A 17,700-nucleotide genomic window follows, 5' to 3' on the forward strand; every position below is an offset into this window, starting at 1 on the left:
TGAGGAAACTGAACTGGTGCCAAGAGCAGTTCTGAAGCCCATTTGCTCTGGATCCTATTTTCCTCTGACTGCATAAATGTGCATGTCTTGCAGGACTTGTTTTGGCATGGGACAGGCACAGCCAAAATCCCCACCTCCTCTACAGTGGCTGCCTACTCAGAATGTGGCTAACGGGCTGCTATTTAGATGTGCAAAGGGAAAGACCATGTCGTCCATTGAGTGAAATTGCAGCCACAAACTTATGGCCTGATTTAGCTGTGCATGAGATACAGGCTATTTCCACAAAGAAACTTGACTTTTGCCTTCCTTTGTAGCAGAGGATATGGCCCTCTTCCTTGGATATATTTTACCAACCATCGCAGCAGCAGGACATTGACAATGCCCTTGTCCCCACTGCCTTACTTGCGGTAGGTTAGTGTTTTATAGGGCAATGTGCCTTGCGGCCATGCAAAAGGGGTTTTGTGTAGTTTTTGGTGTAGGTTAGACAAACATTTATATAGAATGATTTGAATGGGGATGATCTATCCTGAGCAGGGGGTTGGGCTAGATAACCTCCGGAGGTCCCTTTCAGCCTTACGTTTTTATGATTTTTCAACTTACACAGCTAAAAATGTCATATTATTTCCATGTCTGAGTAGTGAAATAAAATTTTGCCATTCTTACTAATACTGGGATTCTTACTAGTTTTGAAAGACAGAAAATGGCTAGTGTACCCAGACTCCTTCAGCAGGAAGCATCTACTGAAGTGTAGGGTGGCCATCATAGAGGACAGCCTAGTTGTCCTCTGTTCTCTGTTGGTACAAGACCCAATGAAGAGAAAAATAGAGAACATAAAGGCATCAGGTTTTGTATCAATAGAGGACAGAGTAGCAGAAAACTGGAATGCCCTCTATGATGGCCACCCTATTAAAGAGTGAAGTAAAAGGTGCAGAACAGTGCTTGGTTAGTACAAAATATCGTGCCTTTATGTTTATTCTGGCAATTGACAACAGACCCCACCATACCACCAAAGTGCACGCACAAAGCAAAGCAATCCTGCTTTCTTGAATAGAACTGGAGAGAAAAAAAGGGCTGGGACTGGCACAAGAACCTATGGTCTATAGCTGTCCCACCTATGCTGTTAAATCAGGGTTTTCAAATATAAATGCAGTGTAGGATTGTCAACACTAAATATATCAGTCACAGGTAGAAATTGCCTGACATCCTGCAATTCTTATTTGCATGAAATCAAAAATAGTAGGAGGAAATCTGCCCACAGCAGGCTTTCAGTTTACGTCAGTCTGCCAAATTCTTTCAGCAAAAAAAAGTCAATACGTGAACACTTAGTCATTTTCTTGGTTTAACATGCAGTGGGTGTAATGTTTGGCAGCCTACGTCCACTGAAGATCCAGACCTAGCATTTTATGTCAGTGCATTATCTCATTATAGTGCATGATATGGTTGGTATCCCAACATATGAAAAGCAATGACAATGCATGCAACACTGCAGTCAGGGTAACACTTCCTAAAGCATCTGAGTGAATTCCAAGTGTGAGTCCTATCTTTGAATGGGATTTAGGTTCTTGGTGCCAACTCCCATTCAATTCAATTCCTTGACTCCATAGGAGTTTGGAGGCCAAATAACTCCGGGGATTTGGAGTCTGCCCCTTAGGAACCTAAGTATCATTGAAGGTCTATAAGTCTTGGGCTTCCAAGGAACAGATTTTTCAAAGGTATTTAGGCACCTACCACACCAATATATGTGCCCGATGCCAGCTCCAATGCATGCTAATTAGCACGCACCAGAACAGTGTCATGTGTATTCAGCCTCCCCACACTTCAAAATGGCTGTGGAAGTACTTTAACTAAAGCTTGTAGAATGAGCTTTAGTTAAAGCAGCCCTGTCACTATTTTGAAGTGCAGGATGCTGAATACACAATACACTGAGGGCACTTTAATTAAAAGTGAGAGCTGCTGTAATTAAAGCACCCCCGTCCTGCAGCACATGTAAAGACACCCCTAAAGATGCAGATTGGCACCCAGCAGAGTTGTAAAGGTACCTAAATGGTTTGGCACTTTACTCTCTTCTCGCATCCATAGGTGATTTAAGTCTGTAAGACTGTTCTTGTTAATAGTTTTGATGCCAGTGAGGATTGCATTGTGAGCAGGCCCTACTCATGACAAAGTAAGTAAGGGTTAGCAAGATCAGGCATCAAATGACTCATCTTTTCTAAAAACAAAAAGTCAGTGAACCAGTACACAAACAAGACAGTTAAATTAACTACTGATTTTTTTTTAAATAACCTTGGTATACGTACTGTTACTTACTGACATACTATGTAGGTCAACAACCTAACACTAGAGTGTCTCTAGTTAACGCCTTCCCAGCCCACAATTCCTCTGTCATATCTTTTCAGTTCTCCATCTGAAGTGTGCATAGTAGCTGTATATAAGTAGTTTACAAGTAAAGTGAAAAGAAAAAATCTATAGATTTAGCTTCAGATCTCATTTATATCCAGTACATCCCTTTTGAAGTCTGGGGGATTGCATTAAATGTAAACAGGAACAGAATTTTGTTCAAAGTGCCTTTAGTACTAACACAATTACAGGGTGTTTTCAAGATGTTTGTTTATAACAAATTCAAAGAATCAATGTGAAATTGAAGTCAATTTATGGATAAAATAACATTTGGCAATACTTGACAGAGATCCTCCTTTGTGGATCTAAAACTTTTTTTTCCTACAAACATTTCATATTTGAAAAATATAAGGCATGGATATATTTGATCCTAATCATAAAGAACCTAAGCAAAATAAAAGTCCCCGGTTCTTTGTCGTATACATTTGTTTGCATCTTGTCCAGACGTATTTCAAAGGACCAAGCAATGACCTTTGGTAGTTCTACTCTATGATCTTTCAGATCTCAGCAATAAGGAGTTTCAGAATCCAATAGGATATTTCTTTTATTACTTTCCTTCATCACAAGTTCCTGTGCTGTCATTCTTTATCACAAGAACCTAGTTAAATCAACATTATCTTCAGGAGCATAATCCAGGGTCTACAAAGTCAATGAAAGACTTTCCTGTCATTAAAAAATGGGCATTGAATCCAGCTCCTGGATTTCTCCTTGAGCCAAAGGAGGAAATAATGGTATTGTCAGAACAGCTACAGTCAGTAATGACTGAGAAGGACCTGTTCTGCAACAACAGTAAGTTATTATTCTGGGTTTTTTAATGACTTTTCATGGTATATGGCCAATTTAAGTTAATATGCAGGCTTCTGATTTCCATACAGGCTGAGCACCCAATCAAGTCAATGAGTACCGCAGAGACTCATAATCTGTAAAAGTCAAGCACATAAAGAATATACATAGAGGGTGTCTAGCACTGGAGCGAGGATGTTTGTGAAAACAGAAGGTGTGGGCAAATGAAACAATTATACAGGTTTTACTTGTGGTGCCCCCAACTGGAACATTTCAACACCCTTCAGCCTCCTTCAGCACCAGGCAGGGGGCACTAAGGTAGGCTGCAAGCAACAAGCAGCTCCGCTCCCTCCTCCTTCCTCCCCCCCGACAGGGATGGGATTTAGACGAGAGGGGACAGCAGTGAGCCAGAAAGAAATAAACAGGAGTGGAGGGGTAGCAGGGTACGAGTGGCTTTCCACCACCCAGGTCTGAATTTGCCAACTCCAAATTCCCTAAACTGCTCCTCTCCTCCTGGGAGTGCACTGCTGTGGAGGTCCTGCTGTGGAGCACTTCAGCCACATCTGGACTTTTTCGAAGGTCATGGACACTCGTACAGCTAGCCCTTTGAAATGTTGGCCATATTCATAATATTGGCTGAATGTATCAACTCATATGCATGGTCTAGATGCTTTTTATTTTATGACACTTTTGCTATACTTTTTGCCATGGGTGTCAGGCTTGTGTCTAAAAGAAGTAATGAATTTCTAACATCCTTTCCCTTTATACTGAATGGTCTCCATAGATTTTTTTCTTTTCTGTTCTGTTTTCTCACTAGATATATTCGATACATTGTGTATGTGCCCAAACTTATGTATTTTTACTCTTTTTTTTTTTACTTTACTTTTTAAAACTTTACTTACTTGTTTTTTCCTCACCCCTGGGCTTTTGACTCCATCCTCCAGTGAATCTCATTTGAGGAAGGCTTTTAACTAGGTTCACCAGGGCATCAACACAAAACTCCAGAGGTAAATAAAGAGCGAGAGGACCTGGATAAAAACATAATAAGGGGAAGCAATAGGGAAAGCCTTAGCAATGTTCTCAGGCAAAAGACAGGACAATTACTTAGATACCTGGAATGTTTATAGACTGTATTTATTTGACTCCAATACAAGGTTTTCCCCCTCCTATTCAATATGGGAAAAACAACGCCTCAGAATCACAGAAAATAAAGGTTGGAAGGGACCTCAGGAGGTCATCAATCCAACCCCTGCTCATTGCAGGACCATCCCCAACTAGATCATCCCAGCCAAAGCTTTGTCTACCCAGATCTTAAAACCTCCAAGGATGGAGCTTCCACCACCTCTCTGAGTAACCTGTTCCAGTGTTTTACTGCCCCCCAGTGAGAAAATGATTCTTGATATCTAGCCTAAACTTCCCTTGCTGCAACTTGAGACTGTTGCTTCTAGCTCTGTCATCTGCCACCACTGAAAACAGTTTAGTTCCATCTTCTTTTGAACTCCATTTCAGGGAGTTGAAGGCTGCTATTAAATCTCCTCTCAGTCTCTTCTCTAGACTAGATAAGCCCAGTTCCCTCACCCTGTCCTCATAAGTCATGTCCCCCAGCCCCCTCTCCAATTTGTCCACATCCTTTCTGTAGGGGGGGGTCCCAAAACTGGACACAGTACTGCAGATGTGGCCTCACCCATGATGAATAGAGGGGAATAATCACTTCCCTTGACTTACTGGCAATACACCTACCAATGCAGCCTAGTATGCTATTAGACTTTGTGGCAACAGGGGCACACTGCTGGCTCATATTCAGCTTATTATCCACTGTAACCCCCAGGTTTTTTTCTGCAGAGCTGCTGCCTAGCTCTCTAGTCTGTACCGGTGCATGGGATTGTTCCATCCTAAGTGTAGGACTTTGCACTTGTTGAACCTCATGAGATTTCATTTGGCCCAATCCTCCAATTTGTCTAGGTCACCATCCTTGGTGGCAGGCCAGTAGGAGGTGCTCCTGGATTGAGCCACCCACCTCACTGCACCCAACCACCTTCCAGGCTCTGAGTGCCTCCCCTGGGGGCACCTCACATCTGCCCGACCCCCTCCCTGGAGCACACCCACTAGCCTGGGGTAAAAACTGCCACCACCCAGGGCTGGGCTTTATTCTGGTTCTGTGCACCCTGGAAAACACAGGCCTAGTAGCCCTTAAGGGTACTTGACTCACTTCAAGCACTTGGGGGTGCTTCTCTCAGTTTGAAGCACAAGTAGTGGTCTCCCTTAGTCAGCTGAACCAAGGGGACCTCACGGGATAATCTAGATCTATACCCAATAAGTCTCCCATGCTAGGTACAAAGGAGAACTTTATTGGTTACAAGGGGTAGGGTTGCAGTAGGGTACAGGGTTGAGCAATATCAGAGAAATCCCATAAAGGAAACTGGCATGGCTGGGTAGACTTTGATCACGCGTCTGAGTTACTGCAAGCTACATATCTAGTTAGATCTCAGATAGCTTACTCACAAGTATCATACAGGGGCAGGTGAAGATTCCCTCTGGAGGCAGACAGTTTCTTGATCATGAGTTTTGAGAGAGAGAGCAAGTTTCAGATGGTTCAGCTCTTCTCTCTCTCTGAGTCTTCCTCATGACTGCTGCCCCGTCCTCCTGGGCAGTCCTTGACTTATATAGACCTTGTGACCTCATTTACCTTGTCCAATGGAGGCCAGCACCTGTTGGCCGTCAGCCAACCAATTTGAAATGCATCTCTAGTTGCTGGGCAGACTGGCAGTTTCTAGCTCCCCAGGAAGCAAGCCCCTCACCCAGGTATGTGATGCCAGTCACATAGGCAGAGGGAGCATTTTTCCCCCCTCCCTCAGGAATGTATCCAGCTCAGGTTACCTAAAGAAATAGGTAAGGTGTGTATCCTCTGCTGGTCCCATCCTAACCAAATTGTCACAGAGCAGTTTTTGGGGAGAAACAGAGGTGGCCTTCTGCCACACTCTGAATCCTAGCCCTGCCCTCCAGCATATCAAATCTACTCCCCCCAGCTTGTTGTCATCTGCAAACTTGCTGATGGTGCACTCTATGATATCTGCTGGGTCATTCTTGAAGACATTGAACAAAACCAGCCCCAAGACCAACCCCTGGGACACTCTACTTGATACCAGCTATGAACTAGACATTGAGCCATTGACTATTACCCTCTGAGTCTGATGCTCCAGTCAGTTTTCTATACTCATTACAGTCCATTCATCCAACCCATACTTCCTTAGCTTTCCTGCAAGAATGTTGTGGAAGACCATATCAAAAGCCTCACTAAAATCAAAGTATACCACATCCACTGGTGTCCCTGCATCCATAGAGTCAGTCATCTCATCATAGAAGGCAATCTGGCTGGTCAGGGAAAACTTGCCCTCAGTGAATCCATGCTGACTGTTCCTAATCACCTTCTTTTTAGAATTGAGTATCAGGTACAACGCAATCTAAAGATGCACTCTAAATCATAGTACATAGAGTCAGAAGGGACCTAAACAGATCATCAGGTCCGACCCCTGCCCCAGGCAGGAACGCATGCCGGGGTCATATCACCCCAGCCAAATATGTGTCCAGCCACCTCTTGAAGACCCCCAAGGCAGGAGAGAGTACCACCTCACTTGGGAGCCCATTCCAAAGCCTGGCGGCCCTAACTGTAAAGTAATATCTCCTGATGTCCAACCTGAACCTTCTAACAATTTGTGGCCATTATTCCTAGTAACCCCAGGTGGTGCCTGGGGGAACAGAGCCTCCCCTAATTCCTGCTGGTCCCCCCTGGTGAGTTTGTAAACAGCCACCAGATTCTCTCTCAGCCTTCCCTTGTTAAGGCTGAATAGGTTCAGGCCTTTCAGCCTGTCTTCGTAGGGCCTGTCCTGCTGCCCCTTGACCATGCAAGTGGCCCTCCTCTGGACCCTCTTAATGCTAGCTACATCCCTCTTGAAGTGCAGCGTCCAGAACTGGATGTAGTACTCCAGCTGTGGCCTGACCAATGCCTCACAGAGGGGAAGAATCACCTCCCTGGACGTATAGATGCATGACAAGGTGCAGTTAGCCATACTGACCACTTCTTCGCATGGCAGTGACTCATGTTCATCCTGGAGTCAACAATGACTCCAAGATCCCTTTCTGCCACTGTATTGACAAGAAAGGTGTTCCCCAGCCCATAGGTGTGGTGCTGGTTCCTTCTCCCCAGATGCAGCACCTTGCACTTCTCTGCATTGAATTCCATCCTATTCTCATCCACCCACCTCTGAAACCTGTCTATATCTAGCTGGATTCTGTCCCTCCCCTCCAGCATGCCCACTTCACCCCGCATCTTGGTATCGTCAGTGAATTTGGACAGTGTGCTTTCCACATCCACATCCAGCTCGCTAATAAAGATGTTGAACAGTACAGGCCCCAAGACTGAGGCCTGGGGGACCCCAATGCCCACATACCTCCATGCTGAAAACAACCCATCCACCACCACTCTCTGGGTGCAACCATCTAGCCAATTTCCACCCATCTGACTGTGTAGGCATCAGTGGGGTAAAGGTGGGGTAGGAGTCCATTCTGGGTGGTGCACAGCAGTGAAGGACCTAGTGTGAAGGTACAGAGTGACATCGGACCTGGAGCAGAGGCACAGAGCAGTGCAGAGGTATAGAGAAGCATGGTATTGGGAGCATGCATGATGGAGTGGTGCAGGACTCACAGCAGAGGCGGGACCCAGCATGGAGGCATGGATTAGCATGTGGACCTGCTATAATGGTACAGAATGGCATGAGACCCTGAGCAGAGGTACTGAACAGCATAGAACCAAGAAGAAAGACAGGCACAGTAGGGAAGGGAAAATAGCTAGGTGGCTAAGGCACTGAGGAGCAGGCAGACAGGCCTATTCCCCATTGCCCCTACTGTTTTCCCCACCACAGCAGTGGAGAGGGGGATGAATTTATGACAACGCTCCAATAATTAGATCTGATACATAGACAATTATAACAAATTTACAGTTTTCTATGCATCAAATCTAATTATTGACAGGGTTATCTTAAATTCAAGGTGGTCTTGGACTCAGGTAATTTCAGTACTAATGCGAGAAGCGTGGGGGAGGGAACAAAGAATTAAAGGTCCTTGTACAATCACAGAATTCTGATACAATTGGAGTTATGGAAACATGGTGTGATAGTTCATGTGACTGAGTACAGTCATGGATGAGTATAGCATGTTCAGCAAGGGTAGGCAGGGAAGATAAGGAGGAGACATTGCCCTATATATAAAGGGCACATGTATATGTGTTCTGGGGTGTAGTATGAAGTGGAAGGTAGGCCTTTAGGTTGAAAGCCTTTGGGTCAGAGGGGGAGCAGCAGGTGAAATGTCATAGTAGGTGTCTACTACAAGCCAACAAACCAGGAGCAGGTAGTAGATAAGGCCTTCTTAAACAACTAGCAGAAGTTTGCAAATTGCAGGACATGGTTCTCAGGGGGGCTTTAATTGTTGGTGCATCTGCTAGGAGGGAACACAAGCAGTCCAGCAAATTCTTGAAGGGTGTTGTGGATAACTTTTTGATACAGATGAGGGGGAAGCTCTTGATTTGCTGCTCACGAACAGGGAGGCATTGGTTGAGAATGTGAAGGTGGAAGGCAACTTGGGTGACAGTGACCAAAAAAAGGATAAAGAGTTCAAGATCCTATGGGGATGAAGGAAGATCAGCAGAATAAAGACACTGAACTTCAGCAAAGCAGACTTCAACAAACTTGGGGAACTGGTGGGAAGGATACCCTGGGAAGCATGTCTGAGGGGAAAAGGAGTCCAGGAGACTTAGGTGTACTTTAGGGGTGCAGAAGCAAGCTATCCTGATGCAACAGAGGAATGGAAGTGCAATAGGAGACAAGCCTAGCCTGGCTAGACAGCTATCTCTTCAACAAGCGGAAACTAAAAACAGAATCCTATTGTAACACCCACACACACATAGGTTGTATATTGTGCTTTTTTTGTGTATATTTTTTATGTGGACAAGATGGCCCCTGTGTTCTGGCCATGTGCTCAGCACATGGCAAACTGGGGCGTGTATCTGGGGAAAATATATAAAACACTCTGGCCTCATTGGTGAGGGGAAGCAGAGGATTATTCAGGCCCATTGGTTGCGAGAGAAACTGAAATGTGGTGCTCCCTGACTGGACAAGGCCAGGGTGATGTTAGGCAAAGGGATATAAGGTGAGCTAGGCTGGTTTGGGGGAAGAGGAAGCTGCTAGGGACTGCTGAAGAGTGAGGTCTCCCCTAAGGGAAAATGAGCTTGAAGATCGCAAAAGGGAAGCTCAGGTAGAGGGAAGAGAGAGGGAGACTTGTCTCAGTGTCTGGGGACTCTTTGCTCCTTCTTTTCTTTTGAGGGATTAACATTGGGGAAAAGAGTATTGGTTCTTGGGTTTGCTGGCCAGGAGGTAGGCCTGGCAGTTTAAACAGGGTTGAAACCTGGGAGTTTCTAATCCAGCCAGTTTTGGGCCAGGGTTGAGCTTTGCAACTTTCTGCTCCCAGTGGAGCTGTGACCCCAAACTTCCTGCAGCCCAAGCCTAGAGGGTAGGCCTGGTCTTTCCCCTTCTTTCTTCTGATGGTCCTTTGCTCTCGTCAAACTGTGTGGTTGAGCTGGCTGTAGCCATTGATCAACCTGGCTCCTTTTAGAGTTGTCCTGCAGTTTTGTTTCAGCAGGTCATATAATCCAGCCCAGAAGTTTTGGGGTGCATGCATGCTGTCTAGGACCACAGTCACTCCCAACGCACACACACCATTTCTCCGTGGGAGTAAAGACTGGCATGCTACCCATTCCTATGAGAGCAACGAGGGGCCCCTTGCACCGCAGGAGGATCCATGCTCTCTAGCAACTTCCCCTGCTGCAGCGCAACCTATAGACTCTGCCTTGTAGTTAGTATTTATATTGCATTTGGTGTTTTTCTTTGTATTCTGTAATAATTTTTTGTGTGTTTACACTGCTTGCAAGGAGGGGGTCTTTGTTTATGTAGGACACCCTGGTAATTTATTTAGTGTTTACCAAGTGGTCTGGGTGGGGGCTTGAGCCAAGGTAAAATATAATTAAACCCAAAATTGAACCCAGCCCTTGTTGCTGCTGACTGGTGCCTGGCAGAAGGGTTACACTATAAAAATGTGGAAACTTGATCATAGTACTAGGGAAGAGTAAAAGTATCGTACAGGCATGCAGAGAGAAAATTAGGAAGGCTAAGACACAATTTGAGATGCAAATGGCAAGGAACAGAAAAGGGAATAAAAAAGGATTCTACAAATATGACAAAAGAAAGATGACCAAGAAACCACAGGCTCCGTATGGAATACAGAAGGCAATCTATTTACGGACTATACAGGGAAGGCTGAAGTATTTGATTCCTTTTTCACTTCAGCCTTCACAAATAAGGTCAGCCAAATGACAAGGGCAGTTGGTAGCAAAGATAGGGAAGGAGACAGCCTAGTGTAGTGGAAGAATAGAGTAGGGATTACTCTGAGAAGCACGATGCTTCAAGTCGGCAGGGCTGGATGAGATGCACCCTAGGGTACTGAAGGAATTGGCTGTGGACACTGGCTATCCTCGTTGAGAACCTGTGGAGGGCAGGTGAGGTATTAGATAATTGGAAAAGGGCAAATACAGGGCCCACCTTTAGGAAAGGAAAGAAGGAGGACCTGGGGAATTACGAACCAGTCAACCTGATCTCGATACCTGTTGTGAAGTACTTAGATCAGGACCAGCCAGCAGGGATTCCCTAAGAATAAGTCATGTCTGACCCACCTGGTTTCATTCTATGATAATATGACAGGCTCTGTGGGTGGGGGGCACCTCTGTGAATGTGGGGAACCAGTGGATATGATGTAGCTTGAATTTAGGAAGGCTTTTGCTCTTGCACAGCATTCTCATTAACGAGCTAAGGAAACACAGACTAGATTAAAGTACTATAAGTTATCATCAGTGCTTCAGTATCTAGTTAGGATAAAGTATCGAGTGCAGTTCCCTGGGCTTGGTATTATCCAAGCTCTTTCTTGGTTATTTGGATGATGGGATCAAGTGCATGCTTAGCAAATTTGCAGATGATACTAAGTTGGGTAGGCCTAGGATCCAGAATGACTGGGATAGACTGGAAAGATGGCATGCATTCAATCAGATGAGATTCAACAAAGACAAGTGCAAAGTCCTGCCACTTAGAACAAAATAATTGCATGCACATGTAACCCGGGTGTCCCCAAAGTGAGTGTCCCCCTTCACTAATGAAGGAGAAAGCCATCAGGCCACACGTGCTGGGCATAGAAACTGCAGTCTACTCACAGTTCCCTCCTAGCTATTGTGTCTCAATAGAGGAGTAACAGAAAGTGATGTTTAACCAGGTATAAATTATATATATATATGTAAAGAGGTAGTGAACTAAGGTGATTATTTACAGGTTACAAGTGAATATGACCATAACGATATACAGTAGATACATAACCAAATGCAAGCAGGTAAGTACAATAGCCCCGCGACTATAGATTAACCAATCAGTGGGCTGTAACGTGCAGTCCCCAACTAGGTCCGCTCATGCCTCCCCCTCCCTTTGGAGTAGAGGCGGAGCAGACTCTCCTCCTGGCTCGTCCCCTGTCTGTCTCTGATTGGTGGGTTTTGCCCCACCAGTCGCATTTGGGGTTTCCTAACCCTGGAGAGCTGGGTGAAGCCTGGCAAGCCCGCCACACACAAATCCAAACTGAGGAATGACTGGCTAGACTGCAGTATTGCAGAGAAGGACCTGGAGGGTAGAGCAGATCACAAGTCCTTGTTGCAAAAAAGGCCAGCAATATAAGGGGTTGTATTAACAGGAGCATCACTTGCAAATCAAGAGAAGTGATTGTTCAGCTCAGTTTGGCACTTGTAAGGCCTGGAGTACTGCATCCAGTTTGGGGCCTTACACTTCAAGCAGGATGTGGACAGACTGGAAAGAATCCAGGGGAAAGCAACAAAAATGATTAGAGGCCTGGGAAACAGGATTTATTTAGAAAGAATATTTAGAGCTAGTGTTATTTAGATCAAAGAAGAAAAGACATGGGGAGGATTGCATTAGTAGGAGCATTGCCTGCATTAGTAGGAGTCTTGCCAGCAGACTGAGGGAAGTGATTTTTCCCCTCTATTCAGCACTGGTGAGGCCACATCTGGAGTATTGTGTCGAGCTTTGGGCCCCCCACTACAGAAAGGATATAGACAAATTGGAGAGAGTCCAGTGGAGGGCAACAAAAATGGTTAGGGGGATGAGGCACATGGTGTATGAGGAGATGCTGAGGGAAATGGGCTTATTTTAGTCTGGAGAAGAGAAGACTAAGGCGGGGTTTAATAGCAGCCTTCAACTACCTGAAGGGGGTTCCAAAAAGCATGGAGCTAAATTGTTGTCAGTGGTGGCAGATGGCACAACAGGGAGCAATGGTCTCAAATTGCAGCAAGAGAAGTTTAAGTAAGGTATTAGGAAAACTTTCTCATGTGGAGGGTAGCAAAGCACTGGAACAGATTACCCAGAGACATTGTAAAATTTCCATCCTTGGAGGTTTTGAAGACCTGGCTAGACAGAGCTTTGGCTGGGATGATCTAGTTGGGGATGGTCCTGCTGTGAGCAGGGAGTTGGACTAGACCTCCTGAGGTCCCTCTCAACCCTAAAATGGTATGGTTCTATGATACTGTTTGATAACAGTCATCAAATGCCTGAAGGGCAATCACAGAGAGGATAGAGATAGGGTTTTCTGTGTGGCCATAAGGGAAAGGACTAAGAGCAATGGCCTGAAGCCACAGCAGAGGCAGTGGTGATGTGTAGAGGGTGAACAGGGGTGCCCCCCCCCCATCGGTGAGAGGGCTTCCCTCTGGGTTGGTGAGATTGGCCGCAGGTGGGGGGCCCTCCCCCGGTCACTGACTGGTCGCTTGGGGGGGCATGTGCCCGCCCCCTGAGTAAGGTGGCACCAGTCCATGAGCAGAGGAAATTTAGGCTGAAGGTTAGGAGGAACTTTCTGGCTATACGGGTGATCAAGCATTGCAACAGCCTACCTACAGAAGTTGTGGAAATTTTCAAGAGCAGGTATACAGTATATGATGATTTGGTTAAAAACAATCCTACCTTAAGTACAGGGCAGGATTAGATGACCTTGGGAGATCCCTTTTGACCCTACTTCTTATGATCTTACAATCGTATGAACACAATCAATTATTTAGTGCGTGAAGTGCAGGATTGCTCATTATTTCACTGTTAAGTCTTAGCCCCATTTTGGCTTTGATCTTTGTCTTATTTGACTATTGGTTGCCTATCCCTAGTATCTAGTACAGTACATGACATAGTCAAAGCCCTTAATGAATTGGGCTTCACATTGTCAGGGAGCTACACATTGCATATACTTTCTAATATTCCCATGGTACATGCCCCTCACATATAGAAATCCCAGTGAAATAAGGGGAAGTTTGGAACTTGGAGCCTTTAAAATTATCGGAAATGGGGTTGATGGTTCCAAAAGTGAACCTTACCTAAGACTTTAGTTGAAAAGTAATTTTCAAGTACTTGAAAATGCATCTAGACTTTGCCTTCTGAGCCAAGTAAGGGCACGAGATGTAATTATGTATAACTGGGACTATGAATCTTATTAAAAGACAGCACATTTGCGTCTGCAAATTCAATATTCAATGCAACTGGCTTCAGAATCATCACTGGAGAATATGGGCCCTTTTCTTTAGGATTTTAACAGTGAGTGTGGTTTGGAGGCCGGCAGGAGGGAGCTTGGAGTCATAATTCCTGGGTTGTGGTTCTAAACTAGCCATTGAGTGAAATCCTTGCTTCATTGATGTTGATGGGAGTTTTGCCATTGACTTCAGGATAGCTAAGATTTCATGCAGTGTGTCACAATCTCCTTGTTCCTTCATTCATTTACCTTTTAAAAAAAGAAAATAAAATCCCACTGAGGACCTGCACCTTCACTGCCTTGTACTGTGTAGCAATTCATATCAGTGTAAACCAAGTGTAAAATGTTACTGTTCTATTATGCACCACGTCCATCTAGAGGGACCCTTATGCCCATGCAGGGGTCCTTCCCATGAGGATCCAATTTCAGTGGGGAGCCTTATGACTACACTGTGTGCAAGGCAGTTGAGAATCAGGTTGTATCATTGTTATGGAGCCCTGCCTGGGTTTCCTTTCATGTGAGAATCCTTTGACTGACAGGCACTGTATAATAAATAAAACGTATTATCATATCAAAAGCATAACCTGTGGGTTGCTATTTTGTGCTGACTATAACAATTACTGCTAGCCTGCTTCCCTCAGCCATAAATAGGATGAATTAAACAAGCTGCTGGACATCATGGTTTTAAAACGGATCTATGAACTAAATATGTAAGGTAGGCATTGAAAACACAGGACAAAGTGCATATTGGAAACACTGTCTCACACAGCATAAACTATCAGTTTCTTCCCTCTTACACATATAGTTTTAACAAGTGTAAAAATAAATCAAATGACTCAGATGCCAGGGTAATGTGAACTGTGATACTCCCTACTAGTCAGTAGATGTCATGGAACACCAAAGTTTCTGCACCCTTGCAGTAGTAAAAATATCCTTCATTCCCTATATTGATCTCTAAAGATTTTTTTTAAAGGGCACAAATGTTTTCACTGGAACAAGGAACAAATGTAACATAATCATCTGCTAACAAGAAACGGCAATTAACTCTCTTGTATATTTGGTTATAATAAACAGTGTGGTTGAACTGGGAAGAAAAAACAAAACAAGCCCTGCTGTCTGATCAGCTGGCCCTAGTTTCAGATTCTAAACACAGCAGCATCAAGACTAGCTTGCTCACCTCTACATTACCTTTTATTCCCTCCCACAATAATCCAATAAAAACTCTTTGTTTTCTGTCAAAACTGCAACTACAACCCAATAATGTCATCATACAGATCAGCCAGCTCAATCTTTTTCTAATCCAATCAATAAAATGACCATGCTGTGCTCCGTTTCAATTTAAAACAGCGGATCATAGCCTGAAAGAAGTAAATCCCAATCTGCTGCTGATCAGACCTCAGGGTTTCATTTGGTTTAGTTGCTGTTTTTGCAACCTATTTATATGCACAGTGAACCCACAGACAGAAGAGCACTGGAACAGAGGAGCAAACGAGGGGCAAAACGTTCATTTAAATTTTATAAGTCTCATGTTGATCTAAAACTGGCAAGAACCCATTCACTCCAAAGACATTACTTCTGCTGCCCATCTGATCAGAATAAGGCTTACATACAAACTGTGCATGTGGGTTTTTTTTATGTTGCATGTGTTTTTTCTTTTTACTGTGTCTTCATTTACTCTGAATAGGTCTGAAGCCAAAATACACACATACACTCCAAAGAATACTTCATTGTAATAGATAGCTGTTGAGAGATAGCTAGATAATATCTATAACTATATAGCGGGGATAGGTATTAGACAAGCTTTGAGGCACAAAAAAACTGCAAACAAACCTTGCTTCTCACATAGTCCCTGGACCATCACAGCTACAACAATACTGCGATTGATCAGTCAACCAGACAGACAAAAACAGACAAACAACCAGGAAATCAGGAGTGGTAAAAACCTCTTTAATAAAGGTTGATTAAGCATTTCCATTCTAAGCCCCTGTTTCCACGCCTTTCTAACTTTGCAATGTTCGTATTAGTCCAACATTTTCTTGGTCTCTGCCTAAAATTGTACTTCTGTTCAAGAGCTGAAGCAAAAAAATTCAGCCATTTTTTAAAAGGAAAAGAATGGTTTCTCTTCCATTATAGAAAAAAATACATTGTTGCAACCTATTTTTTAAACAGCTTTAATGTCAAAGCAACTGGGGGTAAAAAGATGGAATTTGTCAGACAGATAGCCCTTACTGAGCAGAAGTGTGTTCAAATGTTCAGGTTAAAATGGGCTTTGATTTCCTGGAGTTAAGAGCAGTTGAGAATTGCACATGCAGTGAATTTGTTAACAGTGATAGCACTGAAATGCAAACATAAATGAGTGAGGTGTTGTTGTCTTACGTATTACTAACAAAGTGGTGTTCAGGTAAATCTACTGAAAATTGGAAAAGAACTAGAATACTTTGGAAATAAACAGAAATATATATTATTTTATATTTATTATTTTTATATAACTATATAAATATAAATATACATTATAAATAGGGAAGAAATGAAAAAGGTTTCCTACATCTTTTTAATAGGCACAAAAGACCTTGTCTAAGATGCTGAACCATAGACATAGAATCATAAAAAATTAAGGGCTGGAAGGGACCTCAAAAAAACATCTAGTCCAACACCCTGCTCTGGGCAGGAATACTGCTGAGATCAAACGATCCCATCAAGGTGTCTGTCCAGTCTCCTCTTGAAGACTTCTAAGGTTGGGGACTGCACCACCTCCTTGAGAGTCTATTCCAGATTCTTCTTTATGGTATGGTAACCCTTACCATAAAGAAGTTCTTCCTTCCATCCAACCTGAAATCATCCTCTAACAGTTCATGGTCATTGCACCTTGTCCTCCCCTGGGGCACCCTAGTGAACAGTTTTTCTCCCAGCTCCCTATATTCACTCCTTGTAGACAGCCACTAAGTCCACCCTCAGTCTTCTCTTCCCCAAGCTGAACAGTCCCAGATCCCTTAGTCTTTCCTCGTACAATTTGTCTTCCAGGCCCTTAATCATTCTTGTGACCCTTCCCTGGACCCTTTCCAGATTCTCTATGTCTGTTTTGAATTGCGGTGCCCAGAACTGGACATGGTACTCCATCTGGGGTCTCACCAATGCCAAGTAGAGAGCAAGTATCACTTCCTTAGCCCTGCTCATGACACATCAGTTAATGCATCCCAGTGTGCTATTAGCTCTGTTGACTACAGCATAACACTGGTGGCTCATGTTCAACCTGTGATCAACCATAACCCCTAGGTCACTTTCAGTTATCATGCTGGCCAGGACATCTGCTCCTAACCTATATTCCTGTCACTGGTTACTACTCCCCAGATGAAGCACTCTGCATTTATCCTTATTGAACTGCATCTGGTTCCACTCTATCTACCTTTCCAGCTTGTCCAGATCCACTTGGATCTGCATCCTCTTCCCTAGTATGACTGCTTTAACCCATAACTTCATATTGTCCACAAACGTGGCCAGCATGCTTTCCACATCCTCATCTAAATCATTGATAAAGGTGTCAAACAGCACAGGGCCAAGAACTGAACCCTGCAGGGTGTAGTCCATCCGGTCCTGCCTGTGGTGGGCCAGTACGGGGTGCTCCTGCATTGAGCCACCCACCTCACTGCACCTGATGACCTTCCAGGCTCCGAGTGCCTCCCTCGGGGTGCCTCATGTCTGACTGACCCCCGTCCTGGAGCATACCTGCAAGTCTGAGGGTAGTAGTGATGCCACCACCCAGGGTCTGGACTGATCTTGGTCCTGTGCCCCCTAGGAAACACAGGCCTAGTAGTCCTTGAGGGTACTTGACCCACTGCAATAACTTGGGGAGCTTCCCTC

At 44.3% G+C, this 17,700-nt stretch overlaps 1 long non-coding RNA gene across 2 annotated transcripts in view; it reads left to right on the plus strand.

Moving 5' to 3' along the window:
• Positions 1 to 17,700, plus strand: part of LOC149869572 (uncharacterized) — an 87,681-nt gene that overhangs the window by 16,923 nt on the left and 53,058 nt on the right. The window lies entirely within an intron of this gene.

Source organism: Crocodylus siamensis, chromosome 3, assembly GCF_052110815.1.
Source record: "Crocodylus siamensis isolate JL-2025a chromosome 3, ASM5211081v1, whole genome shotgun sequence".
Lineage (NCBI taxonomy): Eukaryota > Metazoa > Chordata > Crocodylia > Crocodylidae > Crocodylus > Crocodylus siamensis.